General features: G+C 39.6%; 1 long non-coding RNA gene across 1 annotated transcript; it reads left to right on the plus strand.

Moving 5' to 3' along the window:
- The first annotated feature begins 7,699 nt into the window (after positions 1-7,699).
- LOC122458428 lies at positions 7,700-26,999 on the plus strand. Its single transcript, XR_006278476.1, has 3 exons — positions 7,700-7,844; positions 25,341-25,347; positions 26,987-26,999. It is a non-coding gene; the product is annotated as an uncharacterized LOC122458428 (long non-coding RNA).
- Positions 27,000-27,865: the final 866 nt, after the last annotated feature.

A 27,865-nucleotide genomic window follows, 5' to 3' on the forward strand; every position in this document is an offset into this window, starting at 1 on the left:
CCTGTCTTTATCTTATGCCATTTCTCTAGTATGCCTGGCATTGTTTAATGAACCACATGATACAGTTTTTAACCTGTACTATAAAACCTCAAGGACCCTATTTTCAAGAACTCAGCAGCAACAGTCAAGACCAGATTTCCAAAAGAGCTTAGATGAGCTATGTCCAGATCTCTTGAAAATCTGGCTACAACTTTTACAATGGGAACTGTTCAGTTCTGACCACGTCTGAAAGATCTTACCTTTATTAAGGTGCCTAAATGGGAGCTGAGCTCTCTTGAAAATCTGGCCCTGACTGTGAGTGCTGACGACTTGAACATTTGGTTCTTGAGGTCTTTTGAAAAATCTGGCCCTACAGGGCTATTTTCTCATTTGTTTGTTGTATTATTTTGTAGGCTTGGAAGGATTTGGTTTTTATCAGTAAGTGTTGGTAAATGTCAATTGCACTGTAAAAACAAACCGATTAAAAATATTTTCATCTGTAATAATCACAATTTTCAAATAGGCAAAGTAAGAAAAATGCTGCTTGAAAATTTATTAGAGTTTGATTTAAGGATATTGACTCTGTATATTTTGACATGGGATGCTGACAATTTGTGTTTTAGCTGTTATAAAGCTTTAACTTTTGAATCTCAACATCTATTGTCATTAAACTATTGTCTGACTCCCTCCAAGGACTAACTCCCCTCTATAATTTCCTGCAACTGTGAAAATTTAAATAAATTAAAAATCAAACCCCCACAATACTTAAAACCCATAATTTTGTGCACAACTGTGAAAATTCAAATCAATAAAAATTAAAAATGCTGAAAAATAAACCTATATTATTTGTCAAAATTATTAAAAAATGAAAATAGCATTTTGCCAAACCTAATTATTTGTAACATATAAAATGAGAACGTCACCAATGACTTTGTCAGCAGCAGCACGCTATTTGAACAGTTATGTTTTTTCAGTGTTTTGTTTCTACAGTATTGTCTCTTCTTTAGCTTTTGAAAAGCCACTTTGCAATAATCAGGATAACTGTTGTCTAGTGCTTCATACTGATATGGTAACCTTCACCTGCCTGCAGAAGTGTAAGCCTTTCTCATTCTTGGTGTCAGTGTAAAGCACTCTTCATGAGCTGTCAGACTGAGATTACACTGTGACGGGAAACTCTAGTGAAAAACATGCTGCCTGCTGTCAATACCTCCAAAGGAAGTTTCTGTTCCTCTCTCCCATATATGGAGTAGACTCGTACTATATCTCAGATCGTTGTCAGATTGTCAATGACTGTGATAAAGTTTTCAGTTATCCCAGCTGGGAAGGCTTAAAAGTGAATACGAATTGCAGTGGGAAGCAGCTGCTCATATTTCTGTGATAAGCAGCCCCATAGGAAGATTTTTGCTCAATTTCTGTGCCTTGCATTATTTAACTTACCACCTGATGTTCCTGTCATGCAGTAAATCCAAAAAATTATTATTTGCTGAGGTTTTCACTGTTCCAATTTGTGCAGAGACATAAGACAGTTTCCCATGTCTCTTAAACATTTAAGATTACATGAGGGAACCTTATTGTGATATTTTTGATGGTTTCTCTTCCACTCAGTGGAGTTCCAGCTGAGCTTTTAACTTTTACTTAAGACTTTGTTGCTACACTCTGGTTAGGATCAAAGGTATATCAGCAAAATATCTGCACAGACAAGCTCCTGCAGGTTGATGATAATCAGGTACACATGAAACAATAACAATGACAAAATCAGGGTAACAAAAAATAATTGGCCTCATGATCTCAGGTGGTATTAACTGATGATTAGCATGATGCATTTACATTGCACTTATAAAAATAAGTTAAAAGACAAGGAACCTTCTCGCAAAGAGAGGCCAACTTAGATTAAAAACAACTCAGACAAACATAATTTGCAGAATCACTGTGCAGGTGCAGCTAACAAATGTATAGCATTCGCTATCAGTGTCATTTTACGGTGTTACTGCAATTCTACATACCCTAGCTCAAAAAAGAGAGAAAAATACAGTTCTGCGTAATTAAGATCAGATTTTAAGTTATTGATTTGATCAATTACATATTTTTCAGGAATAATTAAAATTAACCAATCCAGAATTTCAGTTTCTAAGGCAATGTAAATGAATGAGGATTGGACAGAGTCCCAGTGAACTCCTGAATGCTAATCCCAGCTCTGCCACTGACTTGCTGTGCAGCCTTGGGCTTTTCATTTCACTGTTCTGAGTCAAACTGTGATATGTTTATTCCTGCTGAATAGTGCCTTACTCCACAGGTAGTAGCTTTAATATTCCTGTTCTGAGGGGCTATTCCCAGTGGATCAGAGTATCACAATCTTTGCACCTCAGTTTCCCATCTGTAAAATGGGGATAGTAATGCCTTCCGAACTCATGGGGGGATTATGAAAATCAATTACTATGAGCTGTAGCTCACAAAAGCTTATGCTCAAATAAATTTTTGTTAGTCTCTAAGGTGCCACAAGTACTCCTTTTCTTTTTGTGAATTACTATGAAGGTTCCCTTCTAAACTAAGATCTGTTCTGTGACTCTCCCAGAATCCTGCCCCTAAACATGAGCATGTGAAATGTTGCAGTTGAAACCATAACTAATCATGAAGTTTCAAAAATCAAATGATAGTTCTAAATGACATATACACATTTTAAAACACCTTCAGTTTCATGTTTCAGAGTAGCAGCCTTGTTAGTCTGTATTCGCAAAAATAAAAGGAGTACTTGTGGCACCTTAGAGACTAACAAATTTATTTGAGCATAAGCTTTCGAGAGCTACAGCTCATGAACCTCTCTTGGTTTTCTGCACAAGACTATATTGGAGATATACATAGTCTAAAGTTCCTTGTAAATGATGTATGATTGCAATGCCTCATTTTATCACCACCACCAGCATCAAAGAGAAACCTGACTTGTAGAGAAATGAGGACATCTGCAACTCATATTGGATTCTTCTTCGTCAGAGACAACTCAAACCTACTGAGTTCCTGGCTAGCAAAAGTCAGTTGCAGACTCTAGGCACAGGAAAGGTCATTTCTTTGTCTTGCAGTGGCCCAGTCAGTGCTACATAGTCAACAGATCTTGGAGAAAGGAGTGTTTCCTCCTGTGAGTCATCAGGAAAATATGTCCCTGCAACAGGGTCTGAAGTTCCCTCTCGACTTGTGAGTTCCTGATGACTCCCAACCACTTCATTAGTCTTATGAAATTATAGACACCTTGTAACATGCCAGAAGGCTGTTGACATTGCTGTTGCCAATAGAGCTGGTTGAAAAATACCAAGTGTTTTTCATAGGAAATTTTTTTGCGGGGGGAGGGGAAGTGTTTTCATTGACATTAAAATTGTCCCAACTTAAAAAAAAAATCATGAAAACTTAAACACTTTTAAATTTTCAAAAATTATGTTTGGTTTTAAAAAAACGAGTTTTTGATTGAAAAAATCAGTTATCAACAATCAGATATTTACACTGAAGAGTGTTCAGCTTTCAGTTTCCAGTTTTTCAACAAACAAACTTGAATATGATTTTTTTTTTGGTGTACATTTTCATTTGTGATAAAAGGCTTTTTTATGGGGGGGGGTTCAGATTACTTTTTGACTCCTTTCCACTCCCACCCCCAACCCTCCCAGTTCTAGTAATCAAGTCTTGGTAGGTTTTTTCCAAGGTTTCAGTTTTCTCCAAATAAGAACTCCCTCGTCTTTGTCTTTCCATAACAGATGTTTGGTTGGAGCAAGGATGGGCTGAGGAGAAGCAGAAAATTATTAACTAGGGCTTGGTACTGTAGTCTCCACGCTTCCTTTCTGCACTGTGGTCCAACAGAAAATCCCAGTGAAGAATCCAGCCACTTAGACTGTGAACTGTGTTACATGATTTGGCCCCAAAATGTTTATTGCAAGTGCATACGTTACACTACTTAAGCTAATGTTAACATCAGAGTAGGATGTTTTTGAGAAATAGGCAGAAGACATGCTCTCCATTAATGCTGCATGCACACCAATCTTTAGCAGGCTGTCTGCTGTGTTCCTAATGCCAGTGCATATCCCAGATCATTCCCTGATTTATCTGAATTTCCTAAGGAAGGTACTCTCAGTAGACTGAGTCTTGAGAAATGTTGTGACAATAACCTGACTGCTCTGTGTCACTTTTTAAAATAATCTTTGCTTTTGTTATGAAAGAGATTCCTGACTTGAACATAGTTCTTCACATTATTTAAATTTAATCCACTGTTGCTCATTGGAGAAATAGATAAAAGAAGGAGAAGATTATTATCTCCTATATTTTAGTAACAGCCTTTCTTTCTGCATATAAAAATTCTGTCTTCTTGGTTGCAAAACTATACACTCAGTATATTAAAAATTGCTGGTGAGTGTTTGCGATCATGTGGCATCTGCTATAGTTGTTGTTAGTCCCTTCCTGGGATTGTTGAATCTGTGACTATACCTGCTGAGTCTTTGACTGCATTTGCAATATCCCTTGTCCTTTTTATCTGGGCTTGTTGCAAAGCTGTTGTGTGTCTGGATTGGTGTCTTCAATCTCTTGCTGTGTATAAAGTATAAAGGGTAAAACAAGCGTCAATGGCCGTAGGAAGAATTCAAGCCATAAACTAGGACATATTTTACAATTGCTTTTTAAAAGTAAAGATTTATTCTAGTACATTAACGTCCAAACTGGTTAGCAAAGGTAAGAACCGGAACTGCAGAAATTGAGAAAATTTCCAAATTATGGGGAATAACACTGTTGAAAGGATAAAATAAAGGCAGTTTTATTATTCTGTCCAGGAAAACAATATAGAAAATGAGAAGTATCTTGTATCTCTATCTACAACAACAGTCCATAACATTAAATAAGTTGACATCCCAGAAAGAATGGTAATGCAGAGCTAAGGGTGTAATAGGTTATTAATACATTAGCATTCTCTCCCTCATTCTCAATGTTTGTGGTTACAGTTCTCGATACTCTACCTTAGGACTCATATCTCATCAGGGTACTATATCTCTTGACTAATAATTGTGTTGCCTTGTAACATAGTCTGGGGCTTTTCAATGTGGGTTTTTGTACTCCGTTATGGTTGTGAAAATGAGCTTAAGGCGTCTGGCTACTTAGTAATACCATAGTTCTTACAGTGTTCAGTGAAATGATTCCCAGCAACATATTCATTTTTGTTAGTGGCTATATTTTTGTAACCATTCTCTAGATTGTTTTAGACCTCTTCAAGGTCAGAGACAATAGGAAGGGAAAATGGAGAAGAAAAAAAGTAAAGGTGGAGAAATATGAATAGAAAACTGGATACTTCTGTGAAATAGAGATCAGACACACTTTGCATTTTAGGGCTAAATTTCCCACTCAGGATTCTGAAACTGAAATAAAGCACTCAGCTTTGCTCCGATGGTTTATGATACCATCCAAATTCCTCGCTGGAATATAGTCCATTATTCACAGTTACCTTTTATTCTCCATGTATGTCATCTTTCTCCAGTCTCAAGCTATTTTATGTACATTTTATTGCTTGAGTTAATTGGCAACATATATCAGCACTACAACACTCCCTGTCCTAGCCAGCCCAAGAAGTTTGGGATCAAAATTCTGAGCCCTGTGAGTCCTCCATTTGCTCAATCTGAAAATTCACTTTTTAACTTAATTTCTATTTCTACTTAAGCATCAAACAGACATAAGGTTGTTACAGTACCGAGCTACAAACTACAATTCAGGCACAACATAGTGGTGTCAAATGAATCAGTCTGCTGCTCTCTGTGTTCTTCAGAGTATCATCATTAGGTGATAATAGTAGGGATAAGATCAACAAAATGTATGCTTTGATTAGTTCATCCCAACAAAAGATTTGCTCTAGGAATTATTTTGGGGAAGTTCTGTGGCCAGTGTGATACAAGAGGTCAGACGAGGTGATCACAGTGGTCCCTTCTGGCCTTGGAATCTATGAACAAGGACCAAAGTTCTGTTGGTATTTAATATCAGTAACTGTTAGTGTAATGCCAACAGACCCTGGTCATCATTGAGCAGGATTGAATTTAGGACCGCTAAAGCTTAGTCTATGAGCTTCTACTTCACAAGCTAAAAGCCAAGGCTGTAGCAAACTCACCACTAGGGTGCCACTAGAGGGAGACAGAGCACCACACCAAGCAGTCGTGGGTTACATTAGAACACAGAACTTCAGTTTAGTAGGAATCTCAGCAAAGCATAGTATGATTATTACCACTGAAAATAATAGATATTGTTATTATTATGGGCTAATATTATTGTAACGTCATATTAGCAATTCAGTATATATTGTGAGTTTTATTTCTGTATTGTACATTTTAACTACATTCCTATAACGATAGACAAATAATAAACCTGTAATGGGATAACAATATCAATATGTGGCCTTAAAGTTTAGAACAGACTAAAGATTCCATATCAAGAGGCTGGAAGATCAGAGGGAGATAGAGTTCAACAGTTTATTATGGTGCAGCAGTAGCTGTGGCCATAGTTAAAGTTGTGTTACAGAGGTCAGTTTTAACAGGCACTTAAAACTTTTATTTTGTAAAAATCTCATTGAAATGGAAAAAAATAGAACTCTGAGCATGATTTTCATGGTGGTTTGATGAAAAATAAATTGATACAAGCATAGTAATAAGAATTCAAATACCATCTATTTTCATCGTTTTTCACTAGATTGTCTCTTTTCTTTGTACCTCTTTGCAAGAAATTTAAAACGTTGAGATCTGTCCTTTGGCCAGACCATTACTCTTCACGTGCTGATTCCTAGAATATCAGTTATACTATTATTTATTATATTGTGACAAAGTCTCACCAGACTTAGCACTCCCTCATCTGGCAGGGACAGGGCCTGGGGTAAATTAGCCCCTGCCCCCACAGAGCATGTCTGCCTTCCCTCTTTGGGGTTTGTTTCTCAGCGCCTTCCCGATAGGACCCATGGCAGGCCTGAGGAGTGTTCCTCTGCCAAACAAAGGGAAACAAGTCTATAAAACAAAAGGGGAATATCTTTCTCTGGCCCCCCTCACTGGGGCAGGTGTTGTCCTGTTGCTGGCCCTGGGGTGTCAGTCCTTTTCCTAAACAGGCACTGGGTTTTGGGTGTCTCCCCTATGGGGAGGAGCTCAGTCTCTCGCACTGGAGAAGCCTATCTCCCTGCTGCCTCCAGCCTTGCAGCAGTTTGTCTCTCCCCATCCCCATCACCGAGAGAGAGAGATTTTAACAGGTTTCAGGCAGCACTTAATTGGACTCAGGCGTCCCTAATTGACCTGAAGTAACCCCTTCCTGGCTTGTAGCATTCTAGGGCTAACATATCTGTTTTCCCAGACCCTCCTGAAGGTCCGGACTTACTTTGTCACAATATGTATTATCATAGTGCCTAGCATCCCTACTCATGGACCAGGATCCCATTGTGCTAAGTGCTGTACAAACACAGAACAAAAAGATAACCCTGGCCATAAAGAGCTTGCAATCAAGCATAAGACAAGAGACAACAGACAGGCAAGTACAAAGAAACAATGAGATAATACTGGTCAGTATGCCACCAGCTTCACCGTTGTCAAGTTTTTGCAGGCACCACAGTAAATGAAAGTTTTTAAGGAAGAACTAGAGTCAGAATTGACATGAGCATTTTTTGTCTATATAGAACATTTTAGAACTTTACAGATGCTTCCCAGGTTACGCAAGACCCAACTTACGTAAATTCGCACTTACGGAAAAATTTCTGTAAGCCAGAAATAGGATTTTCGAGTTATGGAAATTTTTGCGTAATGTACGGGTATATGTTTCTAACTTACGCAAATTCGAATTATGCAAGGCTTTCCGGAATGGAATGATTGCATAAGTCAGGGGGCGTCTGTATATCCGTAACAGAAAATATGTGGCCTCAACTGTGTTAGGGCAGAATAACTTCCCAACTACATGTATGCAGTGTTGTTGTAGCCATGTTGGTCCCAGGATTTTAGAGAGACAAGGTGGGTGAGGTAATATCTTTTACTGGACCAACTTCTATTGGTGAGAGACACACCAACAGAAGTTGGTTCGATAAAAGATATTACTTCACCCACCTTATCTTCCCAAATACATGGAACATGGGATTGTCAGATATGCTGATCCGTTGGTATAATTGATATTAAAGTGTATGAGCTCACTGTTAAGATTTTGCATTAGACTACACGTTTGATGAAGTTGAACAGTATTGCTTTTTGGTATCTGTTGGAGATGGAGGTGAAAGCCATATGAAGGGCTGGAGTGTGTTATTAATAGTGTTGTAAGAAATATGAAGGTGGGATGGAATGCACAATTATTTCTCTTAAGTTCCTGTTTCATTCTCTTAACACTTGAAGTGTGCAAGGCACTGCATAGACATAGGAAGATAGTCCTTGCCATGGAAAAGCTCACAACCTAAAAGACAAAAGAAGATGAATTTGCAAACTTGACACCATCAAATTAGGCCTGAGTGGGAGTGGCTGGGTCGCTATGAAAAGTAATTTTCCCTCTGTTGATACTCACACTTTCTTGTCAACTGTTGGAATGGGCCACATCCACCCTGATTGAATTGGCCTCGTTAGCACTGACCTCCCTACACTTGGTAAGGCAACTCCCATCTATTCATGTGCTGTTTATTTATACCTACCTACTGTATTTTTCACTCCATGCATCTGATGAAGTGGGTTATAGCCCACAAAAGCTTATGCCCAAATAAATGTATTAGTCTCTAAGGTGCCACAAGGATGCCTCGTTATTTTATCTGAGCTAAGTGATCAGGGTGGCACATACCATATTAGTCCCATTTTCTGGGTGGCAGCCCCCCTGCCACCATTTGAAGAATGGCAGCACTGCCTGGTGTGCATGTCCAGAGATTAGGGGGGAATTCTATGCCCCTGTTGTAGTATGCACCCCTCACAGATTCCTTAAAGGCAAAATCTAGCCGATAAAGTGTAAGACTTACTTTCTGTATCACGCTAACGATAGAACTGCTTGAGCAAGTGAAATGAATGCCTGAAAAACAAGTCATTAACTGATCATAACATTTATAATAACATTACTTATGCTTATTGCAAACCAGAACCAGTATTGCTTCAGCCTTCCTGGCTTCTATTGTTTTTCAAATTGAACACACTCTTTTACTGTGTATGTAAGAAAATATCTTGTGTTCAACAGTTCGGTTTACCTTTCATTAAAAAAATAGCAAAGGCAAGGTGCCAGGCACTCCTGTGACAGACTAAGTGCCTTCAATGCCTGTTGGAGCTAGGGGAGTCAAGGGCATTCAGCACCTTCCACGATGGTGTCCCAAATCACTGAAACAAATTCAAAGGGTAACATTCAGGGTCAGTGGGTGAGTTTGCGATGCTCTGCCTTTAGCACGTTTAGGTCTATAAACTCAGGAATGGATTGCACCCCTCTCTAGAGATGCTTTTTCATCTGTGACAGAGACTGTAGTATGTCTAATATTCTGCAGTTTAATATTTAATGATCTTCATTTAATAATTAATCCAAGTATAATTGAAGACAAGTTACTTGCAAGTTAAAAAATATTCATCATCATTGGCTTAACCATTTCACAGCACCTAGTGTGAGGGACCCAAAAAGAAAGGTACAGCTTGTTACCAAATTCTGTCCTTGATTACATGTGCACATTCCCAATGACTCCTGTGGAAAGTGAATTTGAGGGTAGAATTTTGACCCTGAGACCAAGCTCTTCAGGGCAGGGACACTGGAGAAAGGCAAAGGGCCATGCATGGTAAAACCAAAAAATATTGGTGGAAAGTGGGGTGGCACTGAATGTTATCCTGATGTTAGTACAAAAATTAAAAAGAGGACTTGTTCAGTCACTGGATCATGGGTACTCACAAGCCCATAAGCGCCGCCATACTGGGTCAGACCATGGTGCGTCTTTCCAGTATCCTGTCTCCAATAGTGGCCTGTCTCAGAGCTTCAAGGGGAATGTACAGAACAGGGCAATTTGGAGTGATAAGCTGCTGTCTTCTACACCTGGCTTCTGGTAGTCAGAGGTTTAAGGTGTCCCAAGCATGGGGTTGTTTCCCTGACCATCTTGGCTAATAGCCATCGATGGACCGATCCTCCATGAATTAATCCAGTCTTTTTTTTTTTAACTCAGTTCTACTTTTGGCCAATACAACACAAGTTAATTGTGTGTTGTGTAATAAAGTACTTCCTCTTGTTTGTATTAACCCTGCTGCTTGGTGACTCCTAGTTTTTGCGTGTGTGAAAGGGTAAATAACACTTCTCTATTCATTTTTCCACACCATTCATGATTTTATAGATCTCGATCATGTCCCTCCTTAGTCATCTCTTTTGAAAACTCTACAGTACTAATCTTTTTAGTCTCTCCTGCTATGGAAGCCGTTCTATACTCTTGATCATCTTTGTGACCCTCTCTGATTTTTTTCCATTTCTATTAGATCCTTTTTTAAAAGAAGGGGTGACCAGAACTGGACACAATATTGAAGGTGTGGGTGCACCAGGAATTTATATAGTGGCATTATGCTATTTTGTGTCTTATTTTCTGTTGCTTTCCTAATAGTCCTTAACATACTGTTTGCCTTTTTGACCACTGCTGTGCATTGACTGGAAGTTTTCAGAGAACTATACATGGTGACTCCAAGATCTCTTTCTTTAGTGGTAACAGATAATTTAGAACACATCATTTTGTATGTGTAGTTTGGTTTATTTTTTTCTATATGAATTTCTTTGCACTTCTTTCATCTGCTATTTTGTTGCCCAATCAGCCAAGTTTGTGAGATCCCACTCTAACTCCTCACAGTTGGCCTTTGGCTTAACTATCTTGAATAATTTTATATCATTTGCAAACTTTGCCACTTCACTGTTCACCTCCTTTTCCAGATCATTAATGAATATGAACAGCACAGGTCCCAGTACAGCTCCTTGGGGGACCCTGCTATTCACCTCTCCAGTTGTGAAAACTGACCACTTATTCTTTCGCGTTGTTTTCTATCTTTTTAACTAGGTACAGATCCATGAGAGGGCCTTCCCTCTTATCCCATGGCTACATAATTTCCTTAAGAGGCTTTGGTGAGGGACCTTGTCAAAGGCTTTCTGAAAATCCAACAATACTGTATTGACTGGATCTTCCTTATGCACATGCTGGTTGATTCACTCAAATACTTCTAATAGATCGGTGAGACAACACTTCCCTTTATGAAAGCTGGCACCCCAGAGGGCATTGATTTATTGCCCCCAGAAGTTGATGCCCAGGTCAGCCCCCTGTTTGCCTGCCCCTGAGGCTGTATCTGCATCCACTGTATCTGAGTGAATCCTCCCAAAACAGGAATCTAATCTTGTCTCCTCTGCACTTATAGAGGAATCCCAATATCAGGCCCAGGAGATGTTATGTCAGTTGAAAATGCAGGGGATGTGCTTCATGAAAGGTTATTAAAATCTTTTGCAAATAGGATCAAATTTTCAAATGCTCAGCAGCCAAAACTGTGGGCTCAGTTTTCAAAAGTGCTCAGCATCCAGCAGCTCCCCTTGTAACATTTGTAGCCAGATGTTCAGTCTTTTGAAAATCTGACCCTGATTGTGGATGCTGATGACCTCTCTTGAAAACACTGGCCTTGATGTTAACAGTGGAGTTATGAGGTCTTCATGTGGTCAGCAAAGGCTACCTGCTGTTGTGGACTAGGACATAAGTGGTCAGACTTAGTAGTTGCTCGCAGGTAGCCAGCCATCTACCTAGTCACTCAGACAACTTCATGTGCCTCCTTCTAGCTTAAATAATGAGTCTTAGCCAATCAGAGAGGCTAAATGGTCTTCTCCAATCAGGAGCTTCATGGGTGGTTCCTTTGGAGAACTAAGGTCCACTCTAAGCCACACTCCCTGCTGATACCAGTGAGCTATTGGGTGATGGCTATGGTTTGCATACTGCCTGGGGATTGCTGCAGAGCCAGCTTTGAGACCTGTGATTCTGTACCCTAAATGGAGACACTGGCAGGATAAGGGCCCTGGGTTGTAAAATATTCTGAGGTTGTGGAGGATTGTATTTTATCTGTGAAGTGCCATGCACACCTCCGGTGCTGCACAACTGGATTGTGCCACAATTTGATTCCGTTGCACAAGACAAATTAATGTTACCAGTTGATATGTGTTTTTAAAGAAAGACTATAGTTGATCGTCAGTCAGTGCCAATTATTAGGTAACTTAACAAAACTTTAAAAGAATCAAAGCACCTGATTTCCTCCATATCTGCTGAGTTAGTCCAATATCTGTGCTGGCCAGTCTTAAAACACAATGAGAATAAACACTTCAGGAATAAATTAAAGATCAGTGGGAATGGATGCTAAATGCTTCTCATTAATCTTCCAGGGAAGCAAGATTAAAATAATTACAGTTTAAAATCTTGCATAGGTTTTCATCAAACTCCATCTAGACCTTTCAATTAAGGGTTACTGCTCAATGACAATTGCTAGAGATGCCATCTATGGAAGCGGATGTATTATCCATATTTTATAGTAATGTAAAAGAAAATATAATACATTAGCTAATTGCGCCCAAAAGTTAATCTCTGATATTCTGGGCCGGAGTATTGATTAGATGCCACACATGGTAGCCCTATGTGACTATGGAGAGATGATGGGTATCTCTAATCCAAGCTGGACATAGGAAACAATGCATTTCTCTCGGAAATTCTAAAGGTATGACTGTTACTTGCTCTGTGTGGGCTACCGCTTCACTAGTCTGCATGAGTAGGAGAGGAAGCTCTGTGGAGCTGCTATTCCTTCCCTGTTCAGGTGGTGGAGAGAGGTGGGGACTGAGTGGAGCTATCCCTCTGTCCACCCAGTGTCCTGGCCAGTGGAGCAGAACAGATGTGAAGGGAGAATTAATAAGCAGCTGGTATAGTTTAAGAACAGATGACTTTCCTTCTGGAGCAAAGGGGAGAGGAGGGAGGGAAATGTGTCTTTCAGAGTCTATTAAATTTCCACCAATGACAGCGGCACTTGCAGATGGCAAAGAGAGTGCAGTATTATATCCACTAGGAATACTATTGAATCGTGACCTTTTGCATGGATGAAAAAGGACTAAAAAAACAACAGTTCCACTCCCTGGAGAATAAAGCAGGAAAGATGGGAAGTAAAGGGATTTGCATGCCTTGCACATCACAAAGCACTGCTCCACACTCTTTGCATGTCACCATGGGGGAGGTACGTGGGGGCCATGAATAATATGTCTGCAAAGCGACCCATGTTGGCTAAATCTGGTTGGAAATTTTCTGTCGAAACAGAGTTTTGTCAGAAAATGTCAGTTTGTCAAATCAATAATGTCTCATGCATACAATATGCGTTCAATGAAATTTTGTCAAACCACAGGCAGGTTTCCAATGGAACTCTGCCTGCCAAGCCGGCTTCTGTTGGAAATTTCTCTGGTTCCCTGCCAGTTCAACTGGCAGGCTACTAGGTAACTCAGATTTCTAGGATCCACTGCTCTGGGGCATCCCTACCATGCCAGGGCTTCCAGGGTTTCCAGGAATGTCAGAATTTTTCATGAACCAGAAACAAAGGTGCAGTTTTCTGAGTTCCTAGGGGATACTCAACCCCTGCTCCGCCCTAGGCCCCACATTCACTCCACCCCACCTCTTCCTCCAAGCCCCCACCCTGCCCCGCCTCTTCCTGCCCCATTCTGTCCCCGCCCCTGCCTCTTCTGCTCCACTCTGCACCCTCCCCGCCAGCACCTCCTGCATACCAGTGAACAGGTGATCACTGGCAGGTGGGTGGGAGGCGCTGGGAGGAAGGGGACAAAGTTGATCTGCGGGGCTGCCGTTGGGTCCTGAGCACTCACTATTATTGATCCATGGCTGCTCCAGCCACGGAGTTGGCGCCTATGACCAGAAATCCTGAGTTTTGACCTACTCTAGTGTTGATCCAAACCTTCATGGAGCATACAGTAAGCAATGATTGCTACTCAAATTAGTGGCTGTAGAATGGCTGTATGACTACCCCATACCCCAAGTTCTGGGCAGGATTCTACCCTGTCTGCTTGTCTTCCATGCAAATTCCATTTGCTTTGGCCTTGCACAGGGATTAAAGGCATGCAATGCTTTTTTAAAATCTGTAGCAGCAAGCCCGGCAGGAAAGTCCTGAAGAAGGCTCTAGCAGTGAAAGGGAGAGAGTAGCTTAAAAGATGAAACTGTTCCTGATTCTGACAAATAACTTTATTTAGTGCTAGAATAGAGCAGCTCTGTGAGTCTTTTCCATTGTCACATGACCCAAGGGATGAGAACTTTTATAATTTTATTGCTTATGAACCCAACAGATTTACCATGTGTTTTCTCAGGCTGCTGAAAATGGAAGTGGTTGGTAATTCTTGTGAAGATCTTCTCAGATCTCTTCTGTATTGTTTATATAATTTTTTTCTCATTTAATTTTCCTCTTGTCCTGCTTTATTCATGTTGAGATGATTTCCTTGATTTAATATCTTTTTTATAAAATGTGACATTTAAAAGTAATTTGAAATTAAGAGTTACTAAAAACAAGAATTTAAATCTCTCAGAAGTTTGACACCAATAATTATTGTACTGAAGTAACTCAGTAGACTCAGAAATACATTAATATCCTTGTACTGGACTATTGTTTTCATTTAAAACCAGTAATTTTTGTAAGGACTGTACTGCTGTGGTGTTCACAAAGAACATTAAATGACACATATACTGGCATACTGCTGTCATTCTTAATTATAACCTGTTGGAGAATCTCTATTGTCTTTTACCATTTTAAATGTGATATGTATTATATTTCTGTAATGTACTTCATTGTTACAATAAAATATAATTTAAAAATAAGAATCACAGAAGTTATAGTTGGGAAATCCCTATTAGATGATCTAATTCATCCCCGCTGCCAGTTTTGGATTGTATCCCCCAGCACATGTATCTAAATTAACATTTTTCCAGAAACCAGCCACAACAGAGATCCACCAAAACTTTCAAGTTTAGTGCTTTTATGTTTAAAAGGGCAGGATTTGTCTTTAATGTGTCTTTATTTTTAAATAAAATTAAAAAATCATTATGTAGTGAAAAGACATTGTTGGCGCTATTATTTTTTGAAATAGAAGAGTTATTTTAATTATTTCTATAGCACATCTTTGTGCGTGAGCTTTACACATAAATAAAAAGAGCAGGTCATATACGTTGTTTGTTGCATATTTTAACAACTAAGTATTGTGTCAAACAATTTTTTTAGTCCTGTATGTTAGACCAGAGTTGACATTCAGGGCCAGATTCTAATCTCACTTACCCTGGTGTACATCTACCATAATTTTGCAGAAGTCAGCAGAATTACACTGTGTAATACCAGTGTATTTGGGATCAAAATCTCACCCTTATTTCTTTGTCTCAAATAAAACAACCAAAAACATAGAGGACATAAAATGGAAATATGGCATTTGATACAAGGATGGTGCCAGGAGCCATCGTGGAATTAGAATCTACATAACTATATTTACACTCGTGCATGTTTTAATCACAGTGATAAAATTCTATATGACAATCAGTGGGTTGGGTTTTTTTTTCCCTTTGTGAATGTGGAAAGCAACATGTGTCATAAGATGGAGTAAGAAAAAAGCAAAAGAAAGAACATCTTATTCCACAGACTTTAAGGCATTTTTTGTATACCGTGGATCATTGAAATCAAGTTTATGATCTATCCCTGCTAAATCCAAACAGCTGAACCCAATTTCACCATGTTATGGGGACTGGAATTCTCTGTCAGCATCTACCACATTTCAAGCCCCTTAATCGTAGTCTTATATGATGGCTACTCCTACAGTAAAAGTTCTAATACTCTTTCAGAGCCTCAAGCTAATTGTTACTATATGATAAACATATGTAACCTCAATCCTTATTTACTAGTTTTATTTGATTGCACTAAGTATACTTAATCCCTTGTTTGCTACTCCATTTTATTGTAAGTGGATCTTTCTCGTTAACAAAATACTCCTTAAAACATTTTTTGGAGGTAAAACTTGTATTAAAGCATGTTTTCAAACAGCAGTTTTGAAAATCAAGTCTCTGTTGAACTGGATCATTCACACAATGAATAAGGATAATGCAACAACAAAAGATAATTTGTTTAAAGTTCTTTTCCAAATACCCATATCTATCTATTTCCAAGATGCATCTATAAATAGTATGTAAGACTTAGCATAGTCAATTTCCGGATGCTGCTTCCTTGAGCTTCACTTCCCAAGGGAGGCCTATATCAAGGAGAAGCATATACCACCTCCTGCTGGAATGGGTGCTGGGCATGCAAGGTGAAAGATGGAGGTCTGAGTACTCCCTTACCCGAAATATTCAATAGGTGGGTGAATGAGGTAGGGTGGAACTGTGGCATGGATCATTTCCATACTCAGTAGCCCACTGAGATCTGGACCTGGAACCCAAAAGATGGAACTGGTTCTAGAGATCTATAACCAACCAAATTTTGAGTTGCGCACTTCAGATCTGAGGATGTTCAGCTTTGGAATCTAGATTCATGGATATTTCTGCTTTGATTCACACTTACTACCTGTGTACCTGATGTCAATATTGTATAGATAATGCTACAGACTTCGTACAACAGGCATGTCAAACAATGACTATCTCCATTGGAGGTGGGGTTGTAAAGTTAAAACAGGCTTTAAATAATTACATTGGAGTCAAATAAAGATTAAAACAATTCTTAACAAAGGCTTCAAATGCAGAAGTTAAACAACTACATCCTTTCACAAGTCTACCTTTGTGGGGTTGCAAAATGATAACCCACAATAAGATAAACATCAACATTTTCTTATTCTGGTGAACATTCACAGCATATTGGAATTCAACATTCATCCCAAAGATGCAGAGTTTACAAAACAAACATATGCAATATGGACTTGGTGCTAATGAATGACCTGCCCCAAACCTGGTAAAAACATGTCATATTTTATTTCCTGAAGCCTTTTTATTGCTTGGGGAGAGATAACATGGAAGCTACCAAACCTCTTTCATTATTCCCTTTTGCTGTTAGATTAATAGATTTTAAGGCAAGAAGGAAATTGTGATCATCGAGTTTGACTTCATGTGACCAAAGAACCTCATCCAATAATTTTGCATGAAGTTCTGTTTGACCTATAGCATTTCTTTTAAAAAAGATATCCAGTCTTGATTTAAAGACTTCAAGTGATAGAGAATCCACCACATCTCTAGGTATGTGACTGTACTACAGGCATGATCACTGCGTAATATTCAGACATTCTAGCTATGTAGGCATACTTATATAGCCCTCAGCACAGTAGTGTTAGAGCATCTGTAACCTGTATATCCGGAACTATGCTAGCTTGTCAAGATGGATATCACTTCAGGAGACTAGGCTTTGAAGCTTGGTCTACACTTAAAACTTATATCAGCATAGCTGTGTCAGGCAGGAGTTTGAAAAATCCCACACCTTGGACTGACACAGCGGTACTTGTCTAGATAACTGGGCTTGATGGCCGTGGAAGCCCCTCTCAAACAGAAAATATATGCATCTCTGACAAAACCCAGGGTGCAGATGCAGCTATGCCAACAGAAGAGTGCTTCTGCCAACATCACTAACTTCGCTCAGGGAGGTAGTATTGCTACCTCCCCCCCATGCATAAGAACTCCTTTAGTTGATGTAGGATGCATCTGTGGTAGGGGGCTATGTTGGCAGAGTTATGCAAATGTGGGCTCTGTAGTGCAGGCATAGCTTTTGTTTCTATAAACAGAATAAAACATACTTTCAGTCTAAAATGACACTTTTAAACTTGAGTAAAGCAAGAAAGAACAAAAGTAATCTTACCATGAAAGCAGAGAAGGTGGATGGCTCCTCTGTTATAGGCTGCAACAACTCTATAAGTGGCTCCTGAACTCTATGCAGAGGGAGAGATCTAGGAAATATAAAGCTTGAATGAACAGAAAAACAAAAGATGTCACAATTTCCCAGCTGTATGCACCACAGCAATCCTGATGTTTGCACATTGCATGGTTGCTATCTTGCAGTTTTGCTGCACAATGAAATGTAAAGGCCAAGACTTTCAAAAGTACTGAGCACCCAACATCTTCCACTGACTCTCAGTGAGAGGTCCTCGCTCTCCTTTCACCATAAATAATATCTGGTATAATGACATGCACTCTACCATGGGCCATTCAAGTTACGTTGCAAGGGAAAGCTATGATGACCAATGTGAGTACTAATTTCAAATTCTACTTACAGCTGTTCTGCACATGGCAAGATATAGCCCACAGCAATGCCATAATATCACATCCCTGCTTCTCAGATTGCATTATTTAAGGGCCTGATCCTGGGAATAACCTCATGAAGAAGATTATCTGTGCAAGTTAGGGCTGTAAGGTAGGGCCCTAACTCTGCAAACACGGAGAGATACAGTTTGTATGAGAGACACTACACAGAATAAAATTGCACTAAATCCATAATTTTGTTTAAAGAAGTGAAGTGTCCATCAGTTCTGGAATTAACTCTCTGGAAAGCAGCAGCTGGCTGTCACAGTCAGAAGAGTGAGAGGAGGGATGAGAGAGGCACTGAAGTGGTGGGCAAGTTACAGCAAAGAGAGTCATCTAACAATCAGTGTGTCTGCAAGAATGAGATTTATGCCACTCGAATTTTGATTAAAAGTCAGAGATGCATATATTTCCTGCTTGGGAGCAGCCTCCACAGCCATCAAGCCCAGTTCTCTGCACAAGTACAGCAGTTCCATTAACTTACCTCTCAAAATTTTAAAGCTGATTTCTGCTTGAGTACATCTTCTGATGGTCCCTTGGCTAATCCCCTAGGTAAATTATTCCATTGCCTCATTGACCTCACTGGTAAGAATATTTTTTTCCTGATGTCTAGGCTTTTTATTATTATTATCATTCTAGCTTTTGTACGCTGATGATTTCCCTGAATAACTCTCCTCCTCCCTTTTATTTAATACACCTCAATTAGTTTTGATTGGCTGTTTCTCTGCCACTCTACTGCTTCTCCTCTATGCACCTGATCCTTTCAGTGGCTTCTTGTAGGGTGGGGGAAATCACAGGGGCTGAGGAATCTTAAATACATCGCTCCAACCTCACTGCCAGACAGGCCATGGGATAGACCTTCCAATTTTCAGTGCAGCCACTCACGCGCTCTAATCCAGTAGTCGTGCCCCCAACATCCTCCTCTACACCAGCCTATTCTTGACTGGTGTGGAGCATCCCCTCCACAGTGCCTGAGGCCGAGGAGCCCCCTTGCATGGATGTTCCACTTATTCCACCATGAAGGGGCACCATGGGTCTTAAGTGCCATGGAGAGCTTTGTGCGAGCCCCTCACACAAGTGCCTTTGAGCTTTTTGCTTTCTATACTGAGCTCCTAAAACTTCTTCTGAATCATTTTTTATTTTCTATGTGGGAAAAGAGACACTATTAGGGAGAGCAAAAGTCTATGTTCCTCAGTCTTAGAAAGTCATTAAAACATTACGTGTTAAGTATGACAAAAGAACAATATTTCTTTGATATTGTTGCATAGATAGGGGTTTGATAGATATCTCTGGAGTCTCATTAAAATGTCCTTTATTAGTCACTACTTACACTCTTCAAGTCTTAAAACACAAGTACACTTTCACAATTACAGAATAAAACAAGGTTTACAATATTGCAGCTGAGCTCTCACTTCACTTCAGTTCATTATTATATCTCATTGACTGACTGGTAACACCCCACCCCTTATATACCAGCAAGGGCATGGCTGACAACATTCTAGGAGGCTCATGGAAAATATAGTTCTCAGAAAGTCTGGAAGGTTCTACGAGATTCTACAAAGATCCAGAACATTGTAGGAGGTTAGTGAAAAATGAATCCACATATGCAATACCTGAAACATTTTGCTTCAAACAGTCAATTTTCCCTTTTGTAGCTAACAACAAAAACTGAACCCCAAGCCCAGCGCCCGCTAAGCCTAGCACTCCAGGATGTTGGCTGGGTTGCCTGCCTCTAAATCTAGCCCGGTCCATCTGTTTGTGCACCTGGATGTACTGTGTGTAAATACATATATATATCTTGGGTGGGGGAAAAATCATGTCTATCCCTCTTAAATAAACAGAGCTCCTTGCTCTTTCCTGCAGTCAAAGGTAATATGTTTTTGTAAAGCGAGGAATAAAGCCACATTATTTTCACATGTTGGAACTAGGGTTGCCAACTGTCTAATTGCACAAACCCAAACATTCTTGCCATCCTCATGCCCCACCCCTTCTCCAAGGCCCCGCACCTGCACACTCCATCCCCCATCCCTCTGTCGCTCACTCTCCCCCACTCTCACTTTCACTGGGCTGGGACAGTGAGTTGGGGTTTGGGAAGGTGTGCAGGCTCTGGGCTGGGGGGTGGGGCTGAGGGGCTCAGAGTGTGGGAGGGGAGGCTATGGGGTGAGCCTGGGGTAGGGGATTAGGAGTGCAGGGGGGGGTGCGGGCTCTGAGAGAGAATTTGAGTGTGGGAGGGGGCTCAGGGTTGGGGTAGGGTTGGGGTGCAGGAGGGGATGAGGGGTGTGGACTCCGGCCAGGTGGCGCTTACCTGGAGTGGCTCCTGGAAGCAACTGACATGTCTGGCTCCTAGGCTCAGGGGTGGCTAGGTGGCTCTGTGAGCTGCCCCTGCCTTCAGGCGCCACTCCCACAGCTCCCATTTGCAGCAGTTCCCAGCCAATACGAGCTGTGGAGTCGGCACTTGGGGTGGGGGCAGTGCGCAGAGACCCTCTGGCTACCCCTGCGCCTAGGAGCCAAAGGGACGTGCACTGTGAACTGCGTGGAGCCAAGGCAGATAGGGAGCCTGTCTTAGCCCAGCCTATTAAAATCTCCCGGATTGGTTTCAGTAGTCACTGGCAGATAGAGTCCGGTTCTGGGAGACTTCTGGCCAATCCAGGAGAGTTGGCAACTTACACCATGACCCAGCACTTACAGTTACCAAGTGGCACTTATCCATATCTCATGCATTCCAGGGGAATCTTGATAAAAGTCCTATGCTTGAGCCAACATGCTGCAGAGAGGAACGTAGCAATGAACACAATCCCTGTTGATACCACACACAAATCTTTCATCATGTGGAGAAGATCAGCCAGGAAGGCAGGGCTGGAGAATGATGAATCCCTGTCGGCCATATGTGCCAGGATGGATTACTTCTCCAACTTGTCAGTTATGCTGAAAAGTGAATCATTATAGAGGGGAAGGAAAGTCCTGTTTATAGGGAAATTAGTGGCTTTCTTTTAGCTGTGAACATGACCTCCAATCACCTGATATCATTTGAAGAGAAAAATGACAGCCCTCACGCAAAATAATGAAAGAGATGAAGGCGACTCATGGATTGAGGGAAGAAACCATGGCACTATGTTAAGGGATGGAGACATGATCACTTATGTGTGAATGAAAGAGGAAAGCAGGAGACACTGACTGAGGTGAGAGCTTCTGTTGGGAAAATAATTACAGAAAAAGTACCTGACAACAGAATGGGATTTTGTTACATTTTTATATAGTTTCAAAGTCATCTGGAGTGTGATTTTTTCTCCCTTTACAACCTGGAAACCTGGCTTAGTTAGATAAAGGTCATAGTGTCTATACAACAGAATCTGAGTTAAATGAAGAAATTTACATTCATATGGGTTATTGCAACTTGACAAAGTTCAGTCTAGATCAGAAAAAATGGTCATGTTTTAAAACATATTAGCTAATAAGTTTTAGCTCACTTGATTTTAATAGGACTTTGAATCTAATGTAGTCATATTTAAAAATGTATTAGCTGTTCATGTTCAACTCTTGGAGTGCCTTAGGGTTGACCACAACCAACTACTGTGATTTAAAACATGACTGTTTTTCCGAGGCTAGGTATGTTCTAAGAGAGGAGGACAAATCGGTCCAAACTAATGGATGTGAGATGCAAAGCTCAAATTAATGAGTAGGAAATTATTGTTTTCTAAGAACAATAGAATGTATGCTGAACAACATGGCATAGTCCATGGCAGATAGGAACAGTAATAGATGGAGTAGCAATACTTGGTGTGAACTACAACCATGTGTTTGGGCACAGACCCAAAGTTCTTTGAGACAGCTGACTGACCTCTCTTTAGCAATGAATTTTCTTGTGTGAGTTTTATCCTTGTTCATGGTGAAGGGTGAGATGCGAGGTGAATGGGAGTTTGTTAGCAGTAACAAGTCATGCTAATTTTGATGTAAGTTGTTAATCAGTCCATTTTCACCCACTGTGCCAGAGTTTCTGAGGCCTTTGTGACATACAGTAAAAACTAAATTTGCCTCTTGGAAGTGAGCACATAATTTTCAAGAAAGCAAGCTGCAGGATTAAAAAGAACACAATAGCAAAGCCATGCTCTGCCAGGATCATCTCAGCCACTTAATCACTTCTTTGCAATGAGCAGCTGCCAATATGCTAAAGTAGACTCTGTACTTTATGATGAATTTGTCTGACATCCTGTCAGGTAAATCACTGGATTTAACTTGTTTTATCCTGTATATTTCTTCTTCCCATGAGGTCTGGATGGCTCCTGGGATTGTTAATGGAATAGTCTTTCAGCCCTGTAGGTCTTTGGTCTGTATCCATTTTTAAGGGTGAGCAAAATCCTGTTCCTCTACCTGAACATTTCCAATGCACATATTAAAAACAGCCCAAAGAAGCCATTTGCACTGCACAACAAAACATTTCATTAGTCCTACAATCCTACAAGCTATTCAGGGCTTTAGCTGTCTTAATTCAGAACCTAGTGGGCACAAATGTTCATATTACAAGAAGTCCATCAAAACTAATTGGAGCTTTTGTGGTAGCATCACCCTTCCTACCTGTGACCTCAAACTGTGCCAGCATTTCACCCAAAGAGTTAAATCCTCCAGATTAGGTTTGAAGCAAATTAGTAGAGCAGTGTGCGGAAGCTGCCATCACCTCTGTTAGATGTACTGGACCTGTTTAGTGCATAAATAGTTGACTTTGTTCTCTAGTGCTGCCAAGGTAGACCATTTAAAAAGCAGAAAATTCACTTAACATTAAAAAAAATTCCACAATATTTTTCATTGCCAAAAAGCTAATGTTTAAAACTGCTTCTTATGTGATGGGTTTATGGTGTTTGGCAAAAGTCCTGATTATTGACATTAAACACTATTTAGCATCCTTGTGACTATGGCAAATGTATTTTACCTCTATGCAATACCAAACACCAATTATAAAATTGTGATTGACAAGAATGGGAAAAAAATACGAAATGAAATGGAATGTTTTCATGCCTCGGTGAGATTAGCAACTACACATTTGAAGGAAGATGGATCAAATAGGATGACCAACATATTTCTCTCAGTTCTATAACAACAACATTTGCATTTATTATAAACAACAAATTAGGCTGATGCAGATACCAAAGTCATGAGAATAGTATAAATAATAAAAATCTAGATAAACTAAACTAATTTAGGTGAGGTTGATAAATACCTTTATGGAACAATAACATAGAATTTAGTAGCAATTAAAGCAGTGAACCAATAATTAAACTCATAATTTTGATCACTTATTTTCTATAGACAATTTTAAAAAAGTTGTTAAGATTTTTCTTAAAATCTATATAATTCAATAGAAAATTATCTCCCTGCAATAGAAACTTTAAACAATTCTATAGAATTTAGTGAAGCGTTATTGCTCTAGTCTAGAACTCTATAGGTTTGCTTTAAAAAGGTCTAGAAAATAGTGTTCTATAGTTTTCCAAAGGGGCAGGTAGGTAGCTAGATACTGTCTTATCTATAAAAAGAAAAGGAGTACCCGTGGCACCTTAGAGACTAACAAATTTATTAAAGCATAAGCTTTCGTGAGCTACAGCTCACTTCATCGGATGCGTTTTCCACCAAATGCATCCGATGAAGTGAGCTGTAGCTCACGAAAGCTTATGCTCTAATAAATTTGTTAGTCTCTAAGGTGCCACGGGTACTCCTTTTCTTTTTGCGAATACAGACTAACACGGCTGCTACTCTGAAACCTGTCTTCTCTATGTTGAATTCCTTAATCTTGTATAGAATATCAACTATTTTCTCTTTTGGGCTGGATACAAAGCGCAGCAAAGACACTGACTTCAATAGACTTTGGATCAATCCCTTCCTGTTAATAGGCCAAATCTAGCAGTCTTTCCTCTGTCAATATTCTTGCCGAAGCCATTAGATGTTTTGCTTGACTAACAGCTGCAGAATTTGTCTCTGTAAGAAAATGATTTGTGCTGTCTACAATCCTATCCATCTCTAAAAGATAAACTCAGTAATGAACAGCCTGAGCACCTTACCATTGACCTCCACAGCAGTAAGGGTGTTCAATACCTCTCAGCACCAAGCCATAAATAGTTAAAGTCAGGCAGTGTTGCATAAAATAGAGTTTTCTTCTAATACAAAGCTGTGATTTATTTTGTTTTGTTTTTTAATGTTAGTTATCTGGGCAGTCAAACTGCAAGAAATAAAAATAGCTCTGTACACAATATTTATTTATGGGGACGTCAGAGCATGTGTTGTTGAGTTTAAATTTCCCTTTAAGAAATTACCACTTCATTTACAAGGGAACATGCTGCAGGATTAGAAAGAACACAATACCAAAGCCAGGCTCTGGCTCAGGACCATCTCAGCCACTTCATCAGCCTCTGTTAATAAGTGGCTGCCTATATCCTAAAAGAGGCTCTGCTCTTTATGATAAAAGAGCCAAGTCTCCTGTCAGGAAGTATATCACCAGAGTAGAAGAACTTGTTTTCCGGTAAATATTTAATTTCTCATTCTCAAAAAGCTAATCCATGTAAGATTTTCCACAGCTTTCTGTGGTAGTTCTGTGCTATTAATAATGCAGATGGTACCTTGTAATATACTGCACCTGGGGACATTCTGGTGTCTGAAGCACTTGTTTAAATATATAGCAGGGTTCCCCGTCTGCCTGAGATGAATAATCTTTGCCCATTTCAATGAGCTAAGAGAAGTGCATAGTGGCAGTTATACAAACTGGCAATATTGTGCATATTGGGTCAGATCCTGCAGGCTTTGTTATGCAAAAAACTCCCATTGACGTCAATTGAAACTATCTAAGTACTGCAGGATTGGGTGCTTATTTGGCAGCGATAGTTCGATTACATTGCAGAGAGAAAAGGGGTGTCTAAATGACCTGAAATGCAAAATGTAACAGTAGTAGCAACCACATGCATTTTGCGTTAAAGGGATTTTTACACATTGATTCTTGAATTAAAGGATGGTAATATAATCAATGCCAATCAAAAGGGGTTTATGGAGAATAGACCCTGTCTAACTCGATATCTTTTTTCAATGAGATTACCAGTGTGGTTGATAAAGGTAATAGTGTTTATGTAATAAACTTACACTTCTGTAAGGAATTTGACTTGGTACCTCATGACATTTTGATTTAAAGAATACTATATATATATAATTAACCTGGCAATGTTAAATGGATTAAAAGCTGACTAACAGATAGGTCTCAAAATGTATTATAAATGGAGAATCATCATCAAATGAGTGGTTTCAGAGTAGCAGCCGTGTTAATCTGTATCTGCAAAAAGAAAAGGAGGACTTGTAGCACCTTAGAGACTAACAAATTTATTTGAGCATAAGCTTTCGTGAGCTACAGCTCATTTCATGCATCTGATGAAGTGAGCTGTAGCTCACGAAAGCTTATGCTCAAATAAATTTGTTAGTCTCTAAGGTGCCACAAGTCCTCCTTTTCTTTTTTCATCAAATGAGTGTGTTTTTAGTGGGGTCCTGCATAGATAGGTTCTTGGCCTTACGCTATTTAACAGTTTTATTAACAACCTGGAAGAAAACATAAAATCATCACTGATGAAGTTTACAGATGACACATAAATTGGGGGAGTGATAGATAATGAAGAGGACTGGTCACCATTAAAGAGCCATCTGGATTATTTGGTAAACTGGTCTCAAGCAAACAATATGTGTTTTAATATGGACAAAATATATACCTCTGGGAACAAAGAGTATAGACCATACTTACAAGATGGGGACTCCATCTTGGGAAGCAGTGACTCTGAAAAACCACTGGGAATTGTGGGGGATTATCAGCTGAGCTCCCAATGTGATCAATCATAGACTATCAGGGTTGGAAGGGACCTCAGAAGGTTATCTAGTCCAATCTGCTGCTCAAAGCAGGACCAATCCCCAATTTTTGCCCCAGATCCCTAAATGACCCCCTCAAGGATTGAACTCACAACGCTGGATTTAGTAGGCCAGTGCTCAAACCACTGAGCTATCCCTCCTGCTCTGTGGCCAAAAGGGCTAATGTAATCCTTGGATGCATAAACAGAAGTGTTTATTAGCATTAGAAAGGTTATTAGAAAGGTTATACCTCTCTATTTGGCACTGGTGTGACCATTGCTGGTGTCCACAGTTCAAGAAGGATGTTGATCAATTGGAGAAGTTTCAGAGAAGACCTATAGAAATGATTAAAGGATTAAAAACCTGCTTTATTGTGATAGATTCAAAGAGCTCAGTCTATTTGACATAACAAAGAGCAAGTTAAGAGATGACTTGATTGTAGACTGTAAGAATCTACATGGGGAACAAATCTTTAATAATGGGCTCTTCTATCTAGCAGAAAAAGGTATAACATAATCTAATAGTTGGAAGTTAAAGCTAGATAAATTCAGACTGGAAATCAAGACTGTGTTTTTATAAAAGATAGACCTTAGGAATTATTTTGGGGAAGTTCTATGGTCTGTGTTATAGAGAAAATCTATATATCTATATAGATAAAAAACTAGATTATCACAATAATCCCTTCTGGCCTTGGGATCTACGAATCTTGGCAGTCTAGCAAATTTGTTGAGAAGTGTCTGATGAGCCAAACAAGTGGCCCAGAGAGAGAGGAGGAAATGAGGGATGGGATCAGGGGACTCTGTGCTAGTTCTTCATTTTAATAATTCTTAAGTGAAAACTAATCTTTCCTCTGTTTTTTCAGTTGAGAGGAGTTTCCAGTTTCATTGTGGATGTGATGATGGGAGATATTTTCAAAAGTTTATGTTTCTAAACCAAGCACTTCTAAACAAAACACCAGGGGCAAATTATGTTTGTGCCCACTGGATCATTTTCAGAAGAAGGCATAACTGAGGATCTAGAGAGTTATATCTGCCAGGAAGAGCATGTCAGAAGTTGGCCTGGCATATGTATTCACCTATCTTATGCAAAAGGTGCCCAATTTTGTGGCACAGAAAATGTGTCTCCTAGTCAAATCCGTGCTTGAACCATAGATTCCATCGGCTAATGTCTCTACTGAGTAGAGCTAGTAATTTTTTTCCAATGAAATGTTTTTCAACAGAAAATGCCTTTTTGAATTTTAATGAATATTTTCACAGAAAGCAGTGGCCCCAGGAAAAAAAATAGTTACTGTTGTCAGTTTGCTTGCATTTTCTCCCAGCTGCTGGGCCTGAAGCTGCATTTTCACGTAGTTGCAACTTCTTATGCCCAAACATCTTTGACACCCCTCCCTTTGGGTTTAAGAGCATACACAGATGATGGCATTTGCACATACTACTGTAACATAGTCACATGTTCTCATTCAACAAGGGCCTGATCCCTGTGAGGAACTGAGTGACGCTTAAGTTCCCTGTAAGTTCAGTGGAAATTGAGGGTTAGTAATATTAACTGTTGTGCTTTGTTCTAATTTTTGGTTTTTTAATTTTAATTTTTTCCTTTTTGGAGCCTTTCATTTTCAAGTCATCTCTGAAGCCTCAGCGTGGCTGTGATGGCAGCTTTAAGAAATGGCTGAGCTCCAATTTAATCTTTTATTATTTATTAACAGAATCAAACCCAGGACAATTAGATCCTTCTGATTTTGATTTGTTTTAATATTAAGAG

Source organism: Dermochelys coriacea, chromosome 2 (genome assembly GCF_009764565.3).
Source record: "Dermochelys coriacea isolate rDerCor1 chromosome 2, rDerCor1.pri.v4, whole genome shotgun sequence".
In the NCBI taxonomy this organism is placed as follows: Eukaryota; Metazoa; Chordata; order Testudines; family Dermochelyidae; genus Dermochelys; species Dermochelys coriacea.